This window comes from Talpa occidentalis, unplaced genomic scaffold (genome assembly GCF_014898055.3).
Source record: "Talpa occidentalis isolate TD23 unplaced genomic scaffold, MPIMG_talOcc4v2.1, whole genome shotgun sequence".
Lineage (NCBI taxonomy): Eukaryota > Metazoa > Chordata > Mammalia > Eulipotyphla > Talpidae > Talpa > Talpa occidentalis.
The window spans coordinates 47,949,479-47,973,029 of NW_026555331.1; the positions used below are offsets into that span (position 1 = coordinate 47,949,479).

The window sequence follows — 23,551 nt, forward strand, 5'->3', positions numbered from 1 at the left end:
AATGAACACCATTTCAAATACCATTTTGATGTTATCAATCCCAGTGAGTTGCCCATCTCTCAACCACTGCCTCAATCAACATCTCCCCCTGACTTAACAAATCATACGCAAGCGGTGCTGATGAAAACCCTTCGATTTTTTTTTTTTTTAGTGTTTTGCAGACAGGTATCTTAGACAATAAACTCATTTTGTTGAGACCAAGTCAAACTCTATAAAACCATATCAGTTTCTGGCAGGAGGGTAAGTTACCAGGGGAAAGTTTGGGTGTATACATTGGTAAAAATGCTTCTTCTTCTTCTGTGTGTGTTTGTGTGTGTGTGTGTGTGTGTGTGTGTGTGACTGCAGACCTCAGCTACTGTAATAGCAGCTTGATTACAGCTTAAGCTTCTCTGAGTCCCTGCAGATCTCTCAGTTTGCAGAATGATGGCACTGTACACAACAGTTGAGTGGTCTGAAACTTTAGTATTTATTTTCAGCCTATGACATAGGTGCTATCTTGATCTTATGAAACAGGTAAGCAACTTTCTTTCAAATCTTAAAATTGAAGGCACTCAAAATTTCAAGGCAAAAGTCCCTTAATTTAAAAGTATCAGCACTTTTATGTATACTGACAATTTCTGAGACAAGAATGGTTAATGTTCATATATTACAACCTATATTATATTGTGTAGACTAGACACCCAAAGCCTCATCCACCCCTACACTTTATTACATAAACTTCACAGTAGCAGAGAACTGAATAGAAAACTCTGAATATCCAATATTACTAAGCATTTGAGAAATTCCTTTTTAAAAGTTCTTACAGAAGAAAGACATCATTGAAGGTCACTGGCATATTAAGTATGAAGAATAACTTCTTAATATTCTCTTTACTGTAATCAAATTTAATCTTGTCAGCTAAATCAGAGAGGATGTGATCAGTTTAGAATACATCAAAAGATCTACATAGATTGAAAATGAAATCAAAATTCGTTTTGGTATCTGCGATGGTTAAAATGACATTCTAATTGCTCACAAATCAAACATCACAAAGCTTGGTGTGTAATTTTAATCATTGATGAGCTTCAGGTTAATTATCTTCATGGCATGCATGCAGCTTTTGAAACCCTCTGAAATAATCTAATAATCACACATATAGAAGCCCTAATAATTTTCTAATTAGTCCATAAACAATGTTTACATTTACCAGTTTTGCACAATATGTACGTATGGTAGGCTGTCAAAATCCCTTTTATAAAAACCCCTGCTAGACTGAAGAAAATGAAAAGGGCATGAAGAAACTAGAGATTTGGAGTAGATTTGGTAAATACTAAATTAATGATCCTAGATTAAAATGTAAAGTTCTATAACACAGGGTTGGTTTTTTTTTCCTTCTTCTTCCTTATGATAAGGTAACATCTGCTGATAGGGATGTGAACTAGGATTCACCTTAATTGCAGAAGTGAGAAAAGTTTCCAAACAATTTACAGCTCCATAAAGGAGTTTCTCAGCTATTTTAATTAATATTTGAATTTAATTTTACCTACACCCCTACAACAGTTTGCAGGCCGCAAGAACACCTGCTGAAATTATTATGCACATGTTGAATGCACCTCAAATTAGTGTATATAACGTGCACTTAATAGTTTTGGTCAGATGCTGAATGCACTCTGCAATGGAACATCTCAACACTTATCTATATAAAGTATATCCTAATCTTTATTTTATCTAACAGAGCTAGATGTAGCATTCAAAAAAGTAACAACATTATTGCTCTATGAAAAAAATTATGAAAAAAAAAACCCACAAACGAATCCATCACAGGTCAATGCAATGTGGTAGAAATATTTTGTTATGATATTCCCACCTAATTACACAAAATTGCCTATCAATTTCTTCTCAATAAGCAAAACATTAATCAGAAACTAAGTCAAGACCATAATAAGTCTTTTACACAATCAGATTTACATTTCATGCTAAAAACAATAATAAGAAAACTATCTGAATTGATATAGGCTAGTAATTTATTATCTGAGTTTTTAATTTTAGCTATTGACTATGACTATGGCAATGTTTACCAGTATATTCTAATAGGATCACTTTAGTTTGTGCAGTTCAAAAGTCATTTAGATCAGTATGTACAGGGACACTAAATATGATGCTAAGCAATTTCACTGTCATCAATGACAGACTAGATCTTCCTTTTATCAACATGACCCATTTAGGAAATTTATGCTAAAGTTTTATAAGTCCCAGTAAAAAGACCACAGAGACAACCATTTAACTTAAACCACAGAATTCATTCCAAAATGAATGCGTAACAAGTAAACTCACTATAAAAGTTGCTTCAGCACTTAAGCTGGTTTCTATTTAGTCTTCACCAATTTCTATTCTCTACTGCCAAACATTCTATTTTTAAAAGTCACCAAAGTACTCAAGAAATCCTAAAGAGAAAACTTAATATAATTTTAATTCTAAATTCAGAACAATACATACCTGCTGGTCTGCTTAGAATATGTGTACACATTTTTTGGTATTCTCAGTAATTCACAAGATCAGTGACTTTGATCATGTAAATCCCTTTCTTGGAACTAATGGACAATATGCAGAAAAGAACTTTTATTGCTCTTTCTGCCTTGCTTTCGTCTTGCAGTGACTGCTGCCTAAACTCTGCTCTGTTAAATGACCAAACCCACCTACAAGGAGTCTGGCTAACGAAAGGGTGCGGGGGGGGGGGGGGGGGGATGCTTTCTGAACAATAGAAGAATTCCTTTGCATTCAGAAAGCAAAGTTCCCATTAGAACCCCAAATCAGAGAGGCCAGTTTTACCTCTGTTTTTTAATTGAGATTGTCCCAGCCGTCCTCTACGGTCCAGTGAGATGGTGTGTTTGTGAAATGATTAAAAAGAACGTGATCTGATCAAGAGGACAGAATAATGGGAAAGGAATGTTAGGTTAGCCACTCTGCTAAGTGCTGGGAAAGAAGACCAATGAGCTCCTTAGCCTATTGTTTTTATTCTCTTTTGCTCTTTAGCGATCTCATAACACTCTCAGTCTTCACTCCATTTTAAACAGGTTAAAAGTTGTCCACTTACAAGAGATTTTGGTAACAAGTTACAAATCCAAAAAAAAAAAAATAGAAAATAAAAATCCTTGAATTATATCAAGTTTCCAAAAGGTCATCACTGTCTCTGCTGTGGCCTTTTCCCCATTCCAAATCCTCTATCAATATGTCATAGTGAGTTAGGCAAAGACAAAAGAGAGGCACAGTGTGGAAACGGCACATATATCTAATCCTGACAAAGCAATGAATAGACCTTCACAAGTATAATTATACTTGTTTATTTGTTGCCACGTACAGAGAACTGATGAAAAAAAATCCATCAAAGTGGTATTATGCAGACACCAAGAGCTTCTTTTCTTTGGTCGGTAAAGCCACATTGAGGCTTAAATTCTTTATTGTTAAATTCAGAAGAAAGAAAAAAAAAAGATTTTGGTTGGACCTTTTTTTTTTCATCAGTTGCTGACAGATCTTTTGTGTACAATGTTGTATTAGCTCACATCTCTACCTCATTTTTACCCATGTTGGAATTCATAATTATAAACTACTGTACAGAAGCTTTTAAAAGGGTGTGGTGTGCTGACCAAGACAAGAGGGTAGTGAAATTGCTCTTTTCTCACAGTCTCTCTTTTGATATATCAAAACCCAGGTAAAGTACCTGTGTGGAAGCACAGGTTACGTCAGAATACATCTTTGATCTCAAGTCTTTTAAGTTGGTGCTAGTGGTTTTCTTTAGTCAGCTTTCTCTGCAATTTGCTTATTTTAGTATATGTTTAGCATTCGTAAAAGATTGCACAACTTCTTTCCCATTGCACTGTTAAAAAGTTAGCAAGAAAGAAGGCAAATACAAGGATTGCAAAGAATTGAAAATGTTAAGTAAAAAGATTTCAAATCCAACTATTAAAGAGTCATTATGTTCCAATGGACATGAAATCAAGTAACTTAACAAAAGCATATTTTTAGAGTTGGGGGTGGGAAATAACTTTTTTTTTTTTTTTGCTTGCAGGATAGAAATATATCAAAGTAAAAGCAATCTGCATAGTTAATGTTTGTGAGCTTTACAATTTAAAACAGAAAAGCTGTAATTTTTCTTTGCTGGCAATCTGGAAACACTCTGGAGTTAATTACAGCTGATTCGGAGTGAACCACACAAACAAAGACCAGTCTATGTCCAGACAATTATACTGCATTAACCAGCTTAGAGCTTCCTGCTGATGTTTCAGGGCTCTTCTGTTACACCCTTCTACCTTCCCAGCACGAGAGAAAATGCTTCTGCAAGAAGGAATTAATGAAGAGAACTGCAAAAGAATGTGTGACGACCTCTCCTGACACGAAAAAACTTTCCACCCATGTCACGACAAAGGGGAGAAGGTAATTGAGTTTGAATACAAGGATGTAACCAAATATATTAAGCATTTAATACAAGCACGGTTTTAAAGAGGGAAAGTTTACAAAGATAAACGTGAATGTACAAGGCAACTAAGTCATTTTCCTCATTAAAATCTAAATTAGCTATTCAATGCCGATGTACTTCCTGCTCTACAAACAGGACCCTTGTGATTGATGCTCGGTGGTCTTCTTCCCTCTCTTTTTCTTTCTCTTCCTCTTTCCTCACCCTCATTTTCCCTGTGTTTCTCTCTCTCTCTCTCTCATGTCTAAACATACAAGGACTCTATATGACAATTGCATGTCACGAAACATATATGTTGGAGAACAAAGAGAGTAAAAGGTGCACTTTGCCGATGAGTCTGATAGTTCTTAATTCGATTAGTGGTGGGAAAGAGGAATTTTACTCAGTTTTCCTTATAACTTTAATCAAACTCCAGCTACTTTCCTTACAGAGAAATCAATAATCTCTCCTTAACCAAATTATACCATTATATGACTCATTTTATTTGTTTGCTTCAGGAAAATTTCATAATCAGTGTGCAGGATGGACCCAATACTTTAGCTATCCTCTATAAACAAACTTTGGGACTTTCAACCAATCTAGTTGATTTCTAATTTTCTTATTCAATTTAATTGAAAATGAATAGGTTGCATTGGTGTGAGACAAGAACATGAACTGTAATTATGTTCAGTGCCTCTTTCTGATTCTTTCTTTGATACTGTTTTGCTAGTATTCCAGCTGACATTAGAGCTTTGTAGTGATTGCTTCATTAAAGGGTAAGGATGTCCTAATCAGCTAAAGCATTACTAGAAAGCTGTTGTTTGCCAATACTACGAAAATATACTAACTTTTTTTTTATTTCTTTAGAGAAGAAAAGGCACCTTGGAATGCTAGGGACCTAGTCATACTTAAGTTTTAATCATCTCCTCTTTGTCTCATCTATGCAAAGTAGGATTAGAATCAAATGAATGTGTGATCCTTTTAATTTTTCTTCCTTAAATAAATACTTATCTTTAAATCAATCAGGTGTCACATTAAAATGCATGTAAGTGTACTTCCTAGAAATATTAAAAGACTGTGTAAATTACACTCAATTTTACAAATCATCGCAATAATGGACAGAGTCATTTTCCCTTCTTGGACCCCTCTCCCTCAATCCCTACTGTATTTGATAGTTCCAGTTAATAACATTGATAAACACAAAGCTTAAACATGAAACCCCTTAGTTTTCCTTAGAAAAACATGGACTGAAGCAATCATTGTTAGAAACTTAGAAATCATATTTGCCATGTTTTTCATATTTTTGTATTTTTACTCTTTAAGATGTAATAGACTAATCTCTCTGGCATATGCACAATCTAAGAGTTAGTTGAGAATGCTTTTAAATTGTCATAGAGGAACGTTTCAAAATTTCATCTTAATTGGGTATATTAAGGTATATATAACTAATGAATATTTGACTTCAAAAAAAGATTTACCAGACTAGTGAAAGCCATTCTACACATATATTTTTATCTCATACACAATGGCAGTACAGTCTAAAAGAAAATGTATTTTCCTTCTTTGCCTATTCATGTATAAAATGCATCACTGAACTACTTACAACAGAATATTTAAAAGGGAAAACAACTGTAAATTTATTTGAATTTCATGAATTTCACCAATATGATCTCATAAGCAATATAACAATAAGTGTAAAGTGTAAGTACACTTTTTTAAAATGTCATTCCTTACAGGCTAAACCTACCATAATTATCTTCATAAAACTAATCACAGGTCAGGTATTCCAACAAACATTCCTAGTCCCTGAGCAATGGCTTCAATTATTTCACATTACTTCAAAATAGTTTTAATGAAAAAAAGTTACATGCATAATTTTTAAATCACTACCAAGTGCCTCTTACTATATAATACTCTTAGAGTTTACCAAATACTAGTCTTTTTTTTTTATATCCCATGTAAATATTTCAAATCATTTTATATTAAAAACCACATTAGGACTAACATAATAGAGAACATAAGTAGAATGCCAAGTTTTCTTCTGGATGAAATATTGGCAAATTTATGTTTGATCACTAAGATTGGTTAGGTTAGTTATTCTATTTCTTTTATAAAGAGCCTTTTTTTTTTTTGGCCTGAAAGTTAATTTGACTGCCGTCCATAAGTGAAGTGAGCAATTCAGTAATTAACTTTTGTGTTTTAAATGTATGAACTTTAATTAGATTTCATTATAAACAAACAAACGTCAACCATAATTATAAGCTCCTTGGTTTACCCACATATTATCCCTTTTCAAACAAACTTGATGTCAGACAAATTAAAATCAAGCAGCCAGCAATTTTGAGTTGAATTTTACATGATCTGCTGGTAACCTGATTACTTTAACTTCAATATCATTACAGGAAAAGTATTTCAGGAAAAATAATGACAAGAATTCCAACAGGAGACAAGCTTAATTGTATTGATTCAAAAGATGCATGTTCATAGGAACCATGTTGAAGGAATAATGTTATCTCAAATCTACAGTTTCTATTAAAATAAAATTGTCCAGCATGAAAGAAGCAATTAAGATTAGTGTCTGCAGAACTAGAGATACTAAACTAACTAAATAATTATCTGGACCCAATTATCTTATACTTTAAGTAGCAAAATAGCAGTGTGCAGCAACTACAAGGCATGAGGTTTACAGGTTTATTTACTGACTGGTGTATCTATTAGGGCCAAGAACAAGTGGAGCTGTCAGGACATAATGAAGGTAAATGATTAGTTAGCACCAAGCCTGAACTCTTCTTCAATGCAATAAGAGTTAATTAAAGTTTACCACCAAACATCAACCAAAGCAGGATGTTGATCAGGTTTCAGCATTAAGTGCAAACAGACAATAGTTGGCAGCAATTAGTGCAGCTATCAAATGACATGCAATGATAATTATACATTTAAAACAGCTAAAGAGCTGGGGGAAAAACTAATCAGCCTCTTTGAGGACAAATACTCAAAGGGCAGGAAACAGGTATCAGATTATTTCACTTTAACACTGTAAATCAATAGAATTAAACAAGGAAAGGTTGTATGGGTACATTATCTGAAAGAGAACAGTTCACTAGTCCCAAAATGAAATAAATCTGCTAGCATTGGTCTATCAAAGATAAGAACTTCTGTAGCTAAAGAAAATAACTTACTTTTCAATTAAAGTTTCAGGGTGAAGTCTGTGTAAAGAAAGTTTAACTTCTTGGCTTTGTGTGAATTCAACAATGCAACAAGTATTGCCCCATAATTATTGTTATTTAAATTAAGTATTAACTTCCACTCTAAGGTATTGCCAAAACTACTTTATACTTGAATGTTATCTTTGTGTACTCATATTAGCTCCCTGGAAAGTTTTTTGATGTAAAGATCAAAATTCTTGTAATGCAGCTAAATGTAAAACAAAAGCCACACATACTAATATATCTTATGAGAGGCCTTCCCTTGATGCCTTGACTGAAGTCAAACCTATGGCTTCAATCTTGTGGAAATCAATGAACTTTACACAACACATCCCTTTAAATACTGTTAATAAATCACCTCATTCTTTTCCATATTTTCTAGCCTGCAGCCTAGAGCAAGTCCCCAGAAATGTGTCCATCCTCATGACCCCCACCTCTCCATTTTGCCAACTAATTCTGTTATGCTAAGGATTTGTACACAGTGTTGGGGCTAATCCCAATATTTCCCTGGAGCTAAATCTAAGCCATGGCCGACTCTCAGCACAAAAATGTCTCTCTCCAAAAGCCCTTTCGCCCCCTTTGGCACTCATACACTCATTGGTCCTGACATTTTCACTTCAGCCATGACAAATGAGCTGATGACTCTGATGTGATTGCACGGGAGGATGGCTTTATCTAAAGATATATCATTAACTCTCATCACTATCCCCTAATATGGCTCTTCTGGGTTAATGTGTTGTGAAAATTTGAGGAAATTTTTGTGTAAATATATGCACTTTAAGTAGTAAGAGAACAACTTCATCAAAAGGAGAAAAGGGAAGCCACCGTGGACAGGATAGAGGAGAAAAAAAACAGACTAGCATTAACTAAATGTTGCTCTGGGGATTTAAGTAACTCTCTACTCAACCTCTGCCCCAGTGCAGACCAGCTGGCTGACTGACTCTCTCTTAAAGGTCCCTTCCTCTCAACGTAGGTGAGTGGAGCAGAGTATTATTTGGGAAGTGACACAAACAAAGCTTCTCTAATATAATGGCTAATCAATTGATAAGCCCATTTCTTTGTTTCTACCCCAGTGTAGGACATGCTTCATTCTCAAACCCTTAATTTTCTGTGTTATGAAATCTCTCTCCAGTCATCTTACTGGGGGAGGAGCGGGGAGGAAGGATCAAAACCAATTTATAAGCTAACTGTATTCTTCAGTTAGAAAGAAGCAATATTTTGCCAAGTATTATTATGTGTGAAACTTTATAGAGAAAGGAAAGGGAAACCATTCTATTTAGTACAAATACCATGATATTTAAGTTAAATCAGAACTCAAGTTCCAGTTACTTAATTCTTGTTATATATACTATGGCATTTACAGAGTAGATACTTGTTACAATCTCTTCTCTCAATTCATCTGAGGACACATAGTCAAACAGAGTGAACTATAGCATAACAGACCTTGGGAAAGGAGGTCAGCCTTTGAGGTAAAGTGCTATTCACTCTTGGACCATGCAAGGAGCTCTTTATTCCTGTTCTTATTGGCATCAGTCCCCCTTACTAGAGCAAGAACAAAGCCAAGAGCTCGTGTGAGGTTTATGAATAAATCAGAGGTGAGCCACTTTAAGTGCTGCCCATGATTTCCTTGTTGACAGTGAGCACTTAAACAGGCTTCTATGACCAGCAACTTCTGGCAAACCGTAATGATTCCTAATCTGCACCCTGCTTCATTTCAGGAACTAAGTGGCCCACCTCATTTTTCCTGCAAGTTTTCACCTTTCAGACAATTCTTATCCTATCTGAAGCAGTTGAGCTTTACAATTCCAGAGCAGTCAACCTGGGCTAGGATCATGAAAATTGTATCAACTGAAAATCTTCTATTGATTAGAAAAAAATTCACAAATATATAAATCTCCAGAGTAATAGAAATTATTCTCATAATAATATTATAGAATCTTGGGATATGGGAGGAGCTAAGTCAACTAAGGTGGGAAAATGTAAAATGATTTGTGAAGAGACACACACATACATATAATCTCTCTTCAGCTGTGCTCAGTACTTATATGATGTTTCCCAGGAATTTCTCTGAACTTCGCTTTCCTTATAGGTTCAACAAGGGGATAGTTCTATATCCTTTCTGATTGCAACAATCTATGGTTCTAATATAAAAGCCCATTTAGACTGCACAGGAAGATAGTTTTCCCAATGGAATTTTCTAAGACAGACCCAGATGTTTTTAAGGTTTTATATTTCTTTTCAGCACCTAGATTTTTAAAAGGAGACTCAGATTCCAATTGTACAGTAAACTGATGTTTACTGCTTATATCTTATCATTCTCCTCCATTAAATCAATAGATACTTATAAATAAGGATTTGCCAAAATGTCCATCAATGTAAATATAGTGATTAAACAGATTTAGATACTGTCCTCATTTATTTGAGTTAAAAAAAATTAGGAAAAACTGAGGGTTTAATTTTTTAAATGAAATGTATCCCTACTCTATCAGCAATCAATAAATGCTTAACCTTAAATAAATGTTGATCAAATGAATGGTTAATTCCAGGGCCACTTATAAATGACAAAAACACAGACATGAATATCCTTTTACTTTTGAGAAAAACTTTAGTAATGTTTGTGGAACCAAACATATGCAAATATTAAGCAAAAATCACAGCTCAAAAATTACAATACAAATGCACTTATATGCCCCATAAAAATACTAATATAATTTTAAATGTATATCTTGCATGTATCACAATGGGAAATTAAGAGTTAATAAATCAAAGAGAAAAACTGTTTAAAATATACTTTTAGTTTCCAGATGGTCCAAAATTTATAATTATAAACTTATTAACACTTATCATGAATGTTGTCATCTTTGAACCTGGGTAGTTCTCTGTTGACTGAAGGATTATTATAGAAAGAAAAAGGACTGTTATCTTCTCCAGGAGAACTTGGCTATAAAACCTCTTACAATTTAAGGGTTCCATACTATTACTGAATTATTAATAGCTGGACCTCTTTTCCAGTTTAGTACAAATTTTGATACAGAGTGCCATGTCACAGGACCTATACTCCTTTCATCGCATGTCAAAATTATAATGTCAATAACATAGAAATGTATTTGTATGGCATCTAATCTAGTTTGGGAAAATCCTTTAATTCAAAGGCTTTCAAGCAGACTAAGTCAACTTCTGTACTAAAATGAGTACTGTAGTCTCTTCTATTATTGTACCTAATGGACAGCCTGGAATCTTGAGTTCATGTACACTGACTAAAGTCTGAATTATTTGAAAACTGTTTCTGTTCTAGTTTGCTTCTTCTTAAAAAAAAAAAAAAAAAAAAATGCATTAAATATCTAGAAGTGCCTCAGACACAATGCAACTTATGATTATGGTGTCTCAGATAACGAGGTGGAAGACTATCCAACTTGATGCCAACTAGGTGTCTGTCAATGAGAAAATATGAGAAGGATACCACCTTGTTTCACCAGCTCTTAGGCATACTCATTGCCAAATTCCTATATTCTTCTTTTGTGGGGGAGAGGGGCACTCTGCTTAGAAGATCTATGTAGATTTGTATTATCAAATGCTCTTTAGTTGAGAATTACATTAAAGTCAGTAATTGAAAATAAAGAAAGAGAGACTGCAGGGTATCTGACCTTGTCATATTAGCTTATTTTAATATTCACAACACTTTTGCCTGTGTAATCTCTACGACAGTTTTGAGATACAAATGAGGAAACTGAGATCCAGAAAGATTAAATAATTTTGATAAGGTCATCCATAACAAGAATTTAACTCAGGTGTGTAATAGATCTAATACAATTTCTATTGGTCATTGAGTTGTCAAAAAAAATGGAGTAGATTTTCAAATATTTAAAACCTGTGTTAAAATAGGAAAAGTCATTTAAAAAGGAAAAGGTACCCAAAGTAAGTAGAATAGGAAGAATATTTGATTTTAACTAAGGATCATTCTTTATGTACAATACACTGTCTCTAAAACATCACAAAATTGTTTTCATTTACTTTCTTTTACACAGAATAGAAATCTTTTCTTCTTCATGCCATGTTCATGATTATTGAGAATGCATTTTAGGTCACTGAAATCATCAATACTTTTATGAATCACAGGCTCTCATGACCAGTCAAAGCACCTAGGGTAACCTACTTAACACAAAAAAAAAATGTTTATAGTCACAGTAACAAGGGTTCATCCAAAATCTACTGTCTCCTTTCAGTAATACAGTACTTACTCCCTTAGAGAAGACAGATTACAGCATGCATTTTCCTTCCCTTCTCCTCACCATTTCCACTACTTCATATTCATTCATATATCATACCCCTTTCCAGGCAGCCAATAGACTTGACTGGCCATTGGTCCTAGAATTGGGATATCTGAATTCCTGTCTCGATATTTTCCTACCTTTTTGGGTGACTCCACAATAACTTCTCCTATATTCTGTACCCCATTTTTCAAATGAGCTGATTAAACTTAATAATTCTAAGAGTTTTCAGGCTTCAACATCCTGATAGTTTCCAGTTGCCGTACTACCCTACCTCCTCTTTTCTATTGCAACCATGTGGCCAGTTCTTTAAAAAAAATGAAAGAAATTTTATCTACAGAGGGGAAAATTTCATAGACAATCCCTGTAAGTACATCTAAAGAGGAAAAAAGAGATACTCACAAGAAAAGAAGATAGGTGTATATGTGTGGTATACACTCCTAGTTTTTAATCTATTAAACCGAATAACATACCTGACATTCAATTCATTAATGAGCTCAGGAAATTTTAAGTATTAATTATGTAATTTCTATTTTGGAGAACTAACATTAATAAAACCTTTTAGGTTTAATGAAGGTACCCTGGAGAAAGATTAGCCTTCCTTAACTCTTCCAAGCAAGCAAATTTCTTAATTCTCCATGTAGTTCTTCTTAGAAAGTTTTGTTTGTAACAGTACAACCAGGTGGCATACACCAGCTCATACGCCGTTGTATTTTAACATTGTTAAAACTATGGACTTTCTTTCTTTTTTACAGTGAAGGAAAATAATTTTATGGACAGTTATAAAATGTATATTTTAATCCAAAAGTCAATTTTCCCTGGTTAAAATGATTTAAATTTGAGTAAATACTTGCAGAACACTTTGTTGTTTTTTTTTTTTTATAGTAGAACACAATGGAACCTATAAACTTTGTCTTTAGAGTAATGTGTTATAATGTGTACCATTCAGAAATTATCGATTGTACACCATTGTATCTCCAGGACAAGCAAGCATTAGATGTGATCAGTCCTCTAAATACATGATGCTGGTGCATGACCCTCTCACCCAAATGACTAAAATACCTATGCAGGACTTGTCTTGGATGATCAGGGCATTATGACACATTAACCAAGTCAAGCTGCCTAAATTCTTAAATTTTGCTTATGTTCTTAAACTCTAGAATGTTAAAGTTACTAATTATGCCAGAGAAAATCAGCTTGCCAAATATGACCTTAATGTCAAAGCCATTCTCAAGTTATGTACATATATCATTTTAAAAGTGCCTCAAAATGCCAATATTTTATTTCACTCCCAAACCTTTAGAAGAGGAGAGGAGTAGAGAAGAGTCATTCATGTATTGGGGATTGTGTGTCAAATGTGAAACCATATCAAACTTTCAAGGCAACTTGTGAACTTCTGAAACTAGGGAATTAACAGAACATCAAATCCAACAAGATCACAAGGGGCACAATCTTTATGCAAGAAAATAATGCCATTGAGCCCTCATTAAAAGACCATTTCGTCCTTAGCCATCAAAGACTGTTCGCACACTAAGATCTTGGTTATATCATCGGGGATAACTAAAACAAGTGCCAAGAGAAATTGTGCACTTTCAGTTCTCACATGTGTCCATCTGTTCACATATAAACATATATTCTGCTTTCTGTCTGATTCCTAAAATCTTGATATCAGAATACCCTGGGCTTTTGCCCATTTCCGAAGAATGCAGACATCACATAAGCTGCTATTAACCCATGTGTGATCCACTTCCATGGTGGCTGGAAAGCTGCCAGTTACAACACATGGTGCTTGGTTAACAATGTCTTAAAATATAAATGAATTTATTTTTTAAATTAACACATTTTTCTTATGGAAATACCTTAATAAGCCCTTCTGCATGTAAAAGAATAGCCTCCATGTGGATTTTTTTGTTCTTTTAAGACTTTTTGCCAGCATATCATAAAGTTAACCATAAAAGTTTCTGAAACAATCCAGAATTTCTTGACAAATTTTTAAAAGGACTCTAGTAAAGCATTTTGGTGACTATATAACAAAGATCAAACACTTCTCCTTTACAATATTCTGTACTCAAGAGGCAACCCTTTTACTTTAATTTACATGAAAACACTTCTGATTTCCCAAGTTTCCATGTAACCATCTTAATAGTACCTCAGCATCTGAACCACTAAAGTGATAAGGCAAAAAGGAGCACTACAATCTAACAACAAAACAAGTTAGGTTAATATCTGGTGGAATCTTTTCATTCCTGCTCTGGGACAGCCTTCAAAGGCTCATTTGTGGTGACCCCAAACCGGAAAGAGCTTGTTTAAAACGTATACATATAAATAATTATCCACATTGCATTTGATTTACATATGTACAAAAGAATCAGTTCCCACCTTTGAAAGTGTCTAAACACTTATGGTATTTTAACTGCCCTAATTATGGTTGAAGAAACATCATTAAAAGCCCTGAACACGTTGTCAACTGATAACCAGTTACAGCCTTAACTAGTGACAAGGGAAAACCCTATTGCAAATGTGTATAAGAGTGAGCATAAAGTACAGACACCTCTAAAAAGACTTATCTCCCAATGAAATACACAATACACATACAGAGCAACATGAAGATGAGGTAAATCCTCAGAAAATAACTCTATCCTTTTCCACTATCTCCTCCCAGCCCACTGATGGGCCACTTAAAACACTTACCATTGCCAAAAGTCTGAATACATAACTCTTCCCCAAGTGAAGTGTTCTACCAACCGAGACAACTATTTATAGCCAATGGGGGCGGGGAGGGGGGCGACCACCCTACATTTCAACATTAATTAAATTAAATATCACACCATACTACTGCCTCTTCTGAAATAACTGTTTTTTGCCAGCAAAGTGCTGGGGATTCTAGATACCCAACAGTCAATATTTGGCTAGCTTCACATGTTTTTGAAAACTCTTCTACATATAAACCTCTGTTTATCATCCGCTAGCTTCAGTATTGTCATACATATTACTTCCCAATGATGATGAAAACTCAGGGCATTTTATAAAGTTGCTGAAATCTGAGCCCCTGCTTGTTTTCTTGGACAAACATAACTTTAGAGAGAGCAGAGCATACACCATACACGCATAAAGAAAGAGGAGCCTGCATTTTCATCTTCCTTTCATCTTAGTCATTCAGTCAGCCATTCAGGACCCTATTCAACAGAGCTTTTCATTATGCAAAAAAATGCTAATCCTTTTCCGATGCTTTCACACTTGTATAAACCCCCATTCCTTCAACTGAAAAGCAATTATATCAGTTTACCTTTCTGTCAAAAACAGGATTAATATTCCAATAACAGAATCTCCTTTCTTTTCCTATCTTTTTTGCTTTAGGAAACTAGAGATTATTAGTGGAGGCATTCTTAGAACAAGAATACATTATTTTAAATATGATTATGTTAACCAATGGGTGGAAAAAGGAGAATAATCATAAGAAGAAAAAGTCCTTCGGTTACTGCAGAAACTCTTTTCTGTGACAGAACTGACCTTCCCTTTGCAGATGCCCAAAGAGACTAAGACTCACTCTGGTCTATTAATCAGAAACAAATTATGAAAGAATGTAGTTGGACTGGTTGACACTCTCCCGTCTTGGGAGACTCAGTAACAGCCTAGTAACAATGTCCTCTTCATGGGTAATGAACAGCCATGACAAATGGGGCAGAGAAACTATTTATTTGCATATGCAAATTCTCACACAAGGGAAACATGTACAAACAAGTGTCATTGTAAGGTGGATTAGGCAAACAACGCTTTCTTTTTAGGACATTCTGCAGCCCAGAACATTAGTCAGCACAATTAAACCAGTCTCCATGGAGACTAATGAAATTTCACCATGGTATGAGTTAAATTAGATAGCTAGTTATGTGTTTCCACAATCCAACTTGAAATCCATTATTGTTTCAGAACAATATAGCAATTGTGCCTAGCTGATCTTTGCCAGCTCAACAAGCTCCTAAGTTGACAATTTGCATATGTTAATATAATTAAGCACTAATTACATGAAACTTGTACATATTCACATGCACTTTCCCTGGGCGCTTTTCAGTTTGAACCTTGGCCAAGTCTTTAACCCTTAGAATGGTCTTAGAGGCAAAAAAAAAACCTCTGCCTGTGGGTACAGCCTCTAGGCAGACACAGAAAGGTTCCTCATTTATAAACACAAAGCTTAACCTGGCTTCTCATATTTCTAGCAACAATGACAGAAAATATTTTGTGAGTGTGCTAGGGACCAGGGATAAGGCCAGGAAGGGTGGATTAGTCTTTAAAGACTCATAATGAGTATCATCTCATAGGAAAGCAGTTAACATTCATTTCAAGAAAACATTAAGAAGAATTTGCTCTCATTGACATTGTCAAACATTGTAAGATGAAAATGGTTTGACAACAGCAAAAATAGCAAGCAGAAAAGGAAAAAGGAGCCAGCAGCACCTAATGAGCTTTACATAAATATATGCAGAGGCAATTAAGCAATGTTAATTACTATGACAGCAGTTAATTGAATATAATTAGATATTTTAAGCCACTGAATAAAGCATAGTTAAGATTAATTTTATTGAGATTAATTGTAAATAAGGATAGATTAACTCTGTGTTTTGACAGGCATAAAAAGTAGTTCTGCAAATTAAGCAGGAGCGTGGCCACCAGTCCAAAAATCATATATTATTTTAATGTCACACCTCAGAATCATCTCCTCAATAAACATGACTTTTCAAACCCAAACAGACAGGAATCTTGAAGAAAAACAAACAGCTTGCAGAGATTAAAGAGCCTTTTGTCCTTTTTCATGTGCATTTCTTTTAACAGACTAAATTAAGCGAGTCTGGTGTACGTTTTTTAGGAAGGAACATTTCACACTGAATGGAAAAAATGTTCTATCACATATGAAATTCGTGCAGCTGTGCGGAACTTGGTCCAGATGGTTTTAGACTATAAAACACCACCAAATGATAGACAGTAGGCCTTCCCAAGATTATGTGATAAAGTCACAATCTTTTATTTTGACCTCCCAAATTTCTGCTTTGTATTATTTCCAATCAGATCACGTATTTTCTTTCATAATTGTGTTTCTCCAAGATGGTTAAAGGAAACATTGTGCCTACTAAGTGCTGGAAAGAAATGCAGTACAAACAGGAGTAGGCCTCCTTAAACAGATATCTGCTAAATCATTCAACCACAAAATGCAATGATAGCTATGACAACAACATATGTAGATGACAACACTTGATTATTACTTTCACAAGCATGGTTTCTAGAAATATTTCTTAGGAAAATTGCTAAATCCCTCCCAAATACTTTCATCACAAGCTAATTCATGCACACTCTTAGAAAATTAACACAGTCCTCAAGAATGCTGAACAAATCAGTAACAAGAAAGGAACTTCAATTGATTTTGAAATAAATCAATAAGTGATTAACATAATATTTTTAAAGAAGCAAAATGTGTATATCAACACGCATACATATACATTACATGAACACTTATATATTATATTTCCAATACCTCTTAGCTCTTAATTGAACAAGAGCTTTAAGCTATTGAGCCTAGCTCTACACTGCCTCACAACTTCTTTAGGATGTCTTTAGTCTTTATAACGAAAATCCTAAAATGGTCTGTGAAACAAGACTACGACAAGCCATTCTGCAGTGAAAGATTTTAAATCATCCAGCCTCTTCTAATAGACTTGAGACTTATTGAGGTAGAAACCATAAAAAATGAAGAAGGGAAATTTAATCCCTGAAATATTGATTTGCACATTAATATCATATAGGCAGAGGGCAATTTGGCTTCGTGGAAATGACACATTGTCGACCCTTGGTGAAGTCAGAGCCAATCTAACTGCTGAACATGTCTGAATCTCAAGAGTTATTAAGGGCTTCCCTTCTTGCCTTTATGACTTTTCCTCAGCCTACCAATGCAATCTTAAATGTATTATCTTTAAGAAATAATTGTAAAACCTCAGGGGTTTTCCAGTTAATGGAAGGGAGGCCAAACCACATCAGATTCTGAAATGCAACATTAAACCCTTGCAATCAACAAAACCACCTCAATTCTCATCCATCCAGTTCAGGATCTAATATTGTTATTAGAGATAATCAAATTTCATTGTGTAAATTTAGGCTCATGGTCAGAATGGAAGCAGTAAATTCTGCAATATTAAACTGCGATTTTCTCAGCCTTCTTTATGTTTTCCTTTGCTGGTGCAGCATCTTTTAAAACAATCCAACTACCTCAACATTAATGAACTGATTTGGGCTCATCTGCTAAAAACTACAAAAGATTACAAAAGAGCTGAACATGTTTCCTTCATTTATAACTTTAAGTGGAAACTTTCACTTCCTAGACCCATAGTCCACTCTCCCTGTCTGACCCCACAGTTGGTGCTATTGCTTTGACTTACACAGCTGGTTTACCTGACCTTTCTTTGTTCCTTAGGTACATTTCACTTTTCAGATTTATGGTATTTACCCCATATTTCATCGACTCTATCTTCATTGTCATGAAAATGAAAACACTTAAATATGAGTTTACTTTTTTAATCCAAAAGCAGCCAGCTATTGAATAAATATACAGTGATGCTCTCACTCCAGTTATGGCATAAATATTAAAACCATTAAAAAATAACTATATAAACCTTATGATCCCCACACTGAAGCCAGGTGCAAAAGGTTAAAACAGCTGGCTGGCCATCTTTTATTTTTGTATGCCTTCCTGCTGATTGAAACCGCAATCGTTGAAAACTATCAAATATTCCCTTAAGGATTTTTTTTTTTTTAAAGAAGAGGAAGGAGAAAAGAAAACCTTCATTTTCTTTAATATGAGCCTCTGTGGAGAAGAAAAACTCTAAAACACAATCAGTCACAGAGGTAGTGAAATAATCCCGAAAATCTCCTCCTGTATTTAAACCCTCATTTTCAACAACTTCTACACACAATTGTTTTTATTCTTCAGTCAGAAAAGAGAAGAAGGGGGAATAGAAAGAAAGAAAGAAAGTCTAAGCTCTGTCTGTCGGTTTTGCCAGTAAATATAAAGTAAAACAAGTGTTGATGGCACCGAGAGTGTTACATACCCGGGCTGTGTTTTTGCATTGCTCTCAATGGAAGCGATCGATGCCCGTGTCACTGTCGCGTTCCAATCGCAGCCAAGTCTCAGCCTTAATCTAAGCAACACCCGAAAAGGCAGCGGCAGCCGCAGCCTCTCCCTGACTCTTCCATCCATCTACCCAACTAAAAATATAATACTACATATGAGCTTTAACCACTCCACGTTTATAGGGATCAAGCCACTGAAAATCCAGGAGAACACAATAAAAAAAAAAAAAAAAACTCCTCTGTCTCTTGTCTCTCTCTCCTCTCTCTCTTTCTCTCTCTCCTCTCTCTCTCCTGCTCTCTCTCCTCTCTCTCTCCTTTTGCCATCTACATGATCCTTGATTAAACATGGAACAGAGTTAATAAAAAAAAAAAAAAAGGGGGGGGTAAGGACTCAAGCAGAGGAAATGCAACTGTCAGAAATCCGGACCGCCAGATTTCCTGGTGAACCTGCCTCTGTCTGAGTCAGTGTCAATCCACCATCTTCCGCCAGTGAACTTGTCTTTGGGGTTTTGTTTGGTTTGGGGGGGTTGTTGTGTGTGTGCTTATTTTGGAAGGGGGAAGGGAAGACAAGGTGGGGGTTGGAGGTGGGGGGTGTAGTGAGACTATGTGTCTGTGTGTGTTGAGTGTGTGAGTGTGTGTGTGTGTGTGTGTGTGTGTGTAGTAGGGGTCGGGGGGGGGGGTGTCCGTGTTTGCGATCTGAACCTTTGGTACCTACAAGGAGGGTGTCTCACCGACCGGTAGCTAAGACCTCACCAGAACCGCGCGGAAGTGAGGAGTCGCGGTCAAAGGCACCACTGGAGCCTCCCGTCTGGGCCGGACCCCAGCCCAAGCAGCCGAAAGGAGCCCCCCGCCCGGATCACAGGTAACAAAAGAAATACAAACCAGTGCACCGTCTTCTGGGAGGGAAGGGGGACAGGACGGGAAGCCTCTGTAACTTGGGCATCGGCAGAGAAACTTTATACAATTCCATGAAATTTATTTTCTTTTCCGATAGAAAAGAGCAGAAAGAATGGGGGAGGAGGGAACGAGACAGAAGTCGAGGGAAGGCGAGACCCGGCGCGTTCCAGCCCCTCTCCCCGTAGCTGCTCCGGGCCGGAAGGCGCACTTGATGCCCAGAGAGGCGAAGAAGGTGAAGTTCGTTGGCAGACAGGGAACCCCTTTGGGGGGGTGGAGGGGACGGCGAATAAATCAGTTCTCACAGCCGGTCACAGACCCCCCAGCACACACAACACACACACACAATCACACACACACAGACACACACAAACACACACATCCCTTGCCCTTTGCCAAAAAAGAAAGAAAAGCGTTCGTGACCCCGAGTCTCGGGCATCTGTCCTCTGGTCTAACTTAACGCCCGGGAGCGAAAGCGACCGCCTCCCGGGTCTGCAGTCCCGAGGCCCCGCGATCCCGCCTCCTAACGGACCTGCTGTGCTCTCGCCCGCGCCCGAGTCCGCGCTGCGCAGAGCAGCCCTCGGCCGTGCCCGGCGCCGCCCGCTCGGGCGAGCCGGCGTCTACCTGCAGCCCCATCCCAGCTCGTGCCTCAGTTCCTTGGAACCCCGGGTCCAGGGCGCACGGAATCTCTGGCCTCCGCCAGCCCGGCGCTCCAAGGGCCCTTCGGGGAACTTGAGGAAGGGAAGGCGGGGAGGTCAGAGAAGGGAGAAAAGCGGGTCGGTGTGAGGGGCGGAGGGGTAGCGCTAGGCGAGAGCAGGGGGAGAGGGGCCCCGAGCCCCACCGGGAAAGGTCCAAACTTTCGGAGAATGGGTGCGAGGGAAGGGTCATCCCGGGCGCAGGGGCGCGGGGCACTGGAGACCCCCGGTAATGCCCGCGCAGCTGCGGAGCTGACAGCTTCCCCGCGCCACCAGAAAGCCCCGGGGTCGCGGCGGAGACAAAACCCGAAAAGACAGGAAAAACGGAGAGAAAACTGCTCGGCCGAACGCAGACGATCCGCTCTTAATCCAAAAGTTCAAGCCCGAAAAACGCAGTCCCCCAAAGAAAGTGGAAAATCAGGTCCCTCATGCCCCCTCCCTCCCTCAGCGGAGCAAATCTTTGAGCCAAAAAAGGGGGGAAAGAGATAGAAAAGGGGGGCAGAGCGGAAGAGATGGTCGGGATGAGGGGATGTGTGAGAGAGCGAGCGAGAACGAGCGAGCTAGGGGCAGAGAGGAGAGAGGCGGAGAGGGAGAGAGAGGGAGCGAAATATCAAAGATTGTGCAAGATCAGGCTGGAAAGATAATCGATACTCGACCTAAATTTAACACAAACTACTCAATAAAAGTTAAAGAAAAAACTTACTTTCCATTTCCCCTGCAGTTCCTACTCGATCTTCGCCTCTTTTTTGTTTTGCTTTTATTTTACTTACAGCTGATCACATCCAAGTAAAACGAGAGGGTTCATTAAAAAAAAATAAAAAAATAAAAAAATAATCCTCGAACTTTATTGGGTGAAAATAAAAACGCTGGAGCAGAAAGTGGGGGGCATGGAGCGGTCCTCGGGGGTCCGGGAGGAGTTAAAGCATGTGCCGACCGCGGTCTCGCTGTTTGGTTGTGAAGGGGTTGGGAAAAGGAGGAAAGGAAATGAAAATCCGATATGTCTTTATTCTGCTAATTATTATCGTTTTAGCCCTGTTTAAAAAAATGGCTGATTAAGTTGAGTGCGCATGTCTTTGTGTGTCTATTCCCGATATGCACTCTGGGAATGAGAGAGAGCGAGGGAGAGGGAGAGGGGGGGGGGAGAGAGGTGTAATTAGTGAGGTGATCAACATTCCCCAGACTGCAAATGACGCGCAGCCCCGACTCGGAGCAGCCCGGGAGCCTCACGGCTTCCAAGGCGCTGAGTGCTGCGGCGGGAACCCGGCACGCCGCGACCGACCGCGCAGAGGGCAGGGGATGGGGATTCCGGGGCTCGCACCCCACGCGCCCCTGCGCGCGCGACTCCCAAACTTCATTAGACAGACAGACACACACACACATGCACACACAACCATACACACACACACACACGCACACTCAGCAATAAGCCGGGGGGGGGGGGGGGGGAGGGGGGGTAGATAAAACAAATGCCGCCAAAGCAATGCCCTTTAACCACTCGACATTTTTTTCTTTTAATGAGGCAAAGTAATTATTATCGAACCAGAGATTTGTTTACTAGGGCTTTAAGCAGAAATATGAGTTAGGGTAATGGAGAGGGTTTTTTGTTTTGGTTTTTTGTTTTTTGTTTTTTGTTTTTTTCCCCTGCAGAGTTTATCCTGCTACGTACAAGAATGCACTTTAATAGTGAAATGCGGGGCACTGAGCAAATATGCAGATATATGTAAATAAAGGGTGCCTGGCTGTGTGCAAACACCGCTCTGCCCAGCCTATTTCGAAGGAGGAATTGCACTCTGGATCCGTAGGCACTCTATTTAAATAAGTACCTTTCTCTTGCACAAGCAGGGCATGGGAGATGGAGCAGTTAGTTTAGTCAAAGTAAACTTTCAAATGAGAATAAGTATGGTTGGCGTGATGATGGGGGTACGGTTCTAGCCTTTATGTAATATTTTTGAATATTTTATCAGAATTGCATAAGTTCAATGTAATAGCTTTAAGAAGACTTAGGAAAAAAACCTTTCATCTTTGCAAGTCTGTTGAATTATCTTTCTTGAAGCACATTATGATGAATTTTAAAACCCCACTACAGATCTCATTAGAATGAAATATACTTGGTATTTTCTGGTGCAAAATTTAAGGTGGCTGATTCTCATTTGAAAATCTAATTATCTCTTTCCAATATTACAGATGTGAATATGAGTGACACTTTCATTAAAAGATAATTAACTAAAACTAGGAATAGACATACTTTTAAATACCCCCTACTGAAAATGGAATATATATATATATATATATATATATATCTCCATTGCTACTGAGATAGCATCTTGATACACTATTAAATCACAGGTCATAAATATACACCTTCTATGTAGTATTTCAAAAATAGGAATTCTAGAGAGAAGGTGAGTATAACAAATCAAACAAGCTAAAAACAGGAAATACTTGCACTGCCCAACTTCCTGGACAGGTGAGACATCAGCTGCTTTTGAGTTGACAGGCCTTTGAAGTTCTGGATCGCCAGGATCTGCTTCAAAACCTTGTCTTAGGCCTTAAGCACCAAATATACCAAATACCAACAGAAAGGTTTATCACTCATGCACTAGGAACAGAGGCTACAAACATGCATCTTTTGGGGCCTGAAACCTGGCATTATCTGGGCACATTTGGAAAATCCTAGGACAGATGCAAATGAAATTAAAAAGCAAACAAAACACCTGGGAGCATAAAAATATAGTCCTCAAAGGAGCAGACTTAGGCCCAGGTCAGGAAAACTGGTTGACTACAGCAGCTGGCTAAGGTTACAGTGAAAGTCCAAGGGCTTGGAGTGGAGAATAAAACCTTGATATGGTCTTTATTAAGATGGAAAATAAAGCAAGCAAATCACCACCTTAGGAATCTGGAATCAGTGCATGTATTAGAAAGCAATGCTACTAGACCTTAACAGAA

At 37.4% G+C, this 23,551-nt stretch overlaps 1 protein-coding gene across 4 annotated transcripts in view; it reads right to left on the bottom strand.

Moving 5' to 3' along the window:
* Positions 1-21,700, bottom strand: part of ZFHX4 (zinc finger homeobox 4) — a 187,341-nt gene extending 165,641 nt beyond the window's left edge. For 2 of the 4 annotated variants that reach the window (XM_037505134.1, XM_037505105.2), the window contains exon 1: positions 21,309-21,700. The gene's annotated coding sequence lies outside the window, so the exon portion shown is untranslated. Of the gene's footprint in view, positions 1-18,994; positions 19,238-19,898; positions 20,402-21,308 lie in introns of those variants that run through there. The other 2 variants (XM_037505125.2, XM_037505116.2) reach the window with 2 other exon arrangements.
* Positions 21,701-23,551: the final 1,851 nt, after the last annotated feature.